This window comes from Piliocolobus tephrosceles, chromosome 6, assembly GCF_002776525.5.
Source record: "Piliocolobus tephrosceles isolate RC106 chromosome 6, ASM277652v3, whole genome shotgun sequence".
In the NCBI taxonomy this organism is placed as follows: domain Eukaryota; kingdom Metazoa; phylum Chordata; class Mammalia; order Primates; family Cercopithecidae; genus Piliocolobus; species Piliocolobus tephrosceles.
In genome coordinates, this window is record NC_045439.1 from 85,548,228 (window position 1) to 85,552,117 (window position 3,890).

Below are 3,890 nucleotides of genomic sequence, written 5' to 3' on the forward strand. Positions count from 1 at the left end.
CGTCCTTGGGGCTGAGCCTACATCATGGTGGGCACACACATGGCTTGCAGCTTGATTCAGCTCTAGCCTATGCATGGAGCAGACATTGCTAATCAGTCGTGGCATTCCTTTCCTGAGCTCAGATGAGCGATTTTCTCTAGAACTTGCATTCTCTGGGGGCTACTGGGCACTTGAAATAGGGCTCATCTGAATTGAGATGTGCTGTAAGTATAAAAGACACACTGGATTTTGAAAACATAATATGAAAAAGATGACCTTAAATTTTTACATCAATTACACTTTGAAATGATAATATTAGAGGTCGGGTGCAGGGGCTCACACCTGTAATCCCAGCACTTTGGGAGGCCAAGGCGGGTGGATCACCTGAGGTCAGGAGTTTGAGAGCAGCCTGGCCAACATGGTGAAACCCTGTCTCTATTAAACATACAAAAATTAGCCGGGCATGGTGGCATGTACCTGTAATCCCAGTTATTCTGGAGACTGAGGCAGGAGAATCGCTTGAACCCGGGAGGCGGAGGTTGCAGTGAGCAGAGATTGCACTATTGTACTCCAGCCTGGGCAACAAGAATGTCTCAAAAAAAAAAAAAGGAAATGATAATATTTCAGATATGAGATATATTTGGCTAGATAAAATGTAAAAATTCCACCTATTTCTTTAACTTTTTTTTTTTTTTTTTAGATGGAGTCTTGCTCTGCAGCACAGAATGAAGTGCAGTGGCAGGACCTTGGCTCACCACAACCTTCGCCTCCCAGGTTAAGCGATTCTCCTGCCTCAGCGTCCCAAGTAGCTGGGATTATAGGCGCCCACCACCACATCCGGCTAATTTTTGTATTTTCAGTAGAGATGAGGTTTCACCATGTTGGCCAAGCTGGTCTCGAACTCCTGACCTCAAATGATCTGCCCGCCTTGGGCTCCCAAAGTGCTGGGATTACAGGCGTGAGCCACCGCTCCTGGTTTCCTTTAACTTTTATCTAGTGTGGCTACTGGAACATTTCTCATTATATGTGTGGCTCATATTGTATTTCTGTTGGACAACACTGCTACAGAATGTCTGTTCTGTGGGGGCAGGGAATTTTGTCTTTTTTTGTTCATAGCTAAATTTCACAGCACCTAGAGTAGCACCTAGCACACAGCAGGTGGTCAATAAATTATTTGGGGAATGAATGAATGGATCCTCACCAGCATTTCTCTTTAGGAGCCACCAACAATTGATCAGGTGGAATATATTTGCTGCCCCGAGCCTAGCGGACGCCCCACCACAGTGCTAACAACCCCCGTTTGTGCTTCTGACTTTAGAGTTCGTGTCACCCTCCTGGGACACTCCTGATGCCCAGTGGGGCAGGTGAAAGTGGACTCGCGTGAATGCACTGCCCTGCTGAGGGTCTTCTGAAAGGGAACTTTTCTGTTCCTTCTGATCAGGAAGCAGGGCAGTGTGCAAATAGTATGGAAATCACCTCTTGTGGGTGTTTGCCTATCTAGGGTGCTGGGGATACTTCCAGTCCGCCTCCTGACACCAGCCCTTGGTCCCTAGAGACAAAAGAGGAAGCTCTGGAGACTTTGAGCTCTGGGGGCAGACTGGGGGAACTGGGGCCCCCTTAGTCTTTCCCCAGCGAATGAGGGCTTGTAGCCCAGAGCATCTTCATCTCTCAATTCAGCAGGAGCCTAAAAATAGTCTGCAGTTTCAGCCTCCCCCACAGCCGCCCGCGCCAAGCGGGGCCCTGCGCCCGGCAGCTCCTCCACAATCCAGACTGTCTGCACAATCTGCCCCAGCCACCGACCTCCATCTCCTCAGCTGCTGTCCCATCCTGGCCCCTGAGAACCCTGAGCTCAGCACTCCCTGCTGTCAGGCTTGCTGAGGGTCTGCCTCCCACTCTGCCTTTCCTAACAGCCTGGACCCTGACCCCTGGATTTCCAGACCCCATGCTTTGTCCACTCTCGATTCTGGAGGGGACACTAGCCAGACATAAGTGGGGTGAAGGTGTTCCAGGTAGTGGAACCAGCACGTGCAAAGCATGGGGTGCAAGAGAGTGCAGCATGCCATGGAAAGGGTGAGCCGAAGGGCTGGGTGTACAGGACAGAGTGAGGGGACCAGGCCCAAGTTGGAAGGCAGCACCTCAGGTCTGTCGGCTCCCACCCCATGCATGGACACCCTGGAGTAGATGATGTCTTCGTCCTGCCCACGGTGGAGCAGGGCTACCCCTCGGATCTGGCAGCCTGCAGTCGCTCCAGTGCCACCCACACCTTGTGTAGAGCCCAGAAGGAATGCTCAGGTGCCAGGGCCTGTCTCCCTGTTTTGGGTCTTCCACATCTTTCACTTGTGGGAAGCCCTGGTGCCTTCCGGCTCTGAGCTTCTGGGGTTCCTGCCTGCTCAGCAATACAGGAAGGCTCCTCAATGAGGTCCAGCAAGGGAAAGTCCTCGAGGCGACCAGCACCTTGGTAGCAGAGCTGGAACCAAACCCTCCATATCCTGATGCCCAGCTGGGACCCGCCCCTTCCCTCAACGTCGGGCAGCCACTGCTGAGGACACATCCTGGTCGGAGCCTGAGATATGGGGCTTGGGGACCTGCCCTGCAGAAGGGTTTCCTGGTGGCAGGAGGGAGTGTGCAGGTGACACTGCTGGCCCATGACGGTTCCACACTCTGAGTGAGCAGGGTCCCAGCTGCAGGAAGTGGTGGCAGCAGAAGTCACAGTCACCTTCCTCTCCTGGGGGCCGGCTTTCGGGGAAGCCAGGGGAAATGCTGAGCTCATGGGCTGTTCTTCCCACAGCTGGTTCCCAAGGTCTCTTCTTGTCCCTGACATCTCCCCATGGCCTCACCACAGCCCTCAGAGGCGGAGTGCCAGCGTGGGCATTACTGTCTCATTAGGCAGAGCAGGTGCAAGGCCAGCCTCTTGCTCTGAGCTACCTGGCCCCTCAGAGCCTGGCCTAGAACCTGGACTCCTGCCTCTTCCCACCTCCACACAACACCCTCCCCCAAGGAAACAGGGGTGGGTGGAATCTAGAAGCTTCTCAGGCGAGGCAAAGGTGTTGGGAAGGCATTAGAACTTGAGGTTTTCTCACCTCCACCAGCCCCTCATTTCCCAGCAGACCTGAGACCTCTTTGGTGTGCACGTCAGCCTGTGACAGGTCAGTCTCAGGACGTTTCCCCCAGCATGGGGCCTGTCAGAGGTGCTCCCCTTCCCCAGCCACCTCAAGAGCCCAGAGTCACTGGGAGCGTTCCCGCACCCTGGAAGGCATCCAAGGGATCCAAGCCCATTCCTCAGCTTGAGGACACGGCAGCCCCTGCAGAGGGCCCTGACTGGCCCTGTGAGTATGGAGGTGGGGGTATCCTAGCCCTGATACATCCTTTCCTGAACCCCACCCCAATCATGGGTATAAACACAGGCAGAACATCAATGAAGTGAGAGGAGAGTTGTCTGCCTTGGCAACCAGTACCAGGGAAGATGGAATTGTAGCTTGTCTACCTCTCTGGTCTTCCGTTGTTCTCTGTCTCAGTCTCATTCTGTTTCCCTGCTGTTCTCTGTTTCTATTCTCTCTCTCTCTGTCTCTCCTTGTTCCTCCTGTTTCTCTCTCTGGCTTGACTTCTTATGCTCACTTACACAAAACAGGCGTGCATATATACAACATGCGGGCATATGGGACCACACGTATGACCTGCTCACCCGTACACATGTACAGACATGCACATCTGTGCACACAGGCATGCACACAGAATCTTCCCTCCTCAGATCCTGTATGTGTATTCAGAGAAGGGGGCGGTGGTGAAGTTCTCTTTCCACGTGCCCACAGGCTTAGGGAGAACCCACAGCTAATTTCCAGGCTGTTCCTGCCTCCCTGTCACTGGCAACTGGGAGCTTGGAGGAATAGGCTGGTATCCCCACTGATATCTGG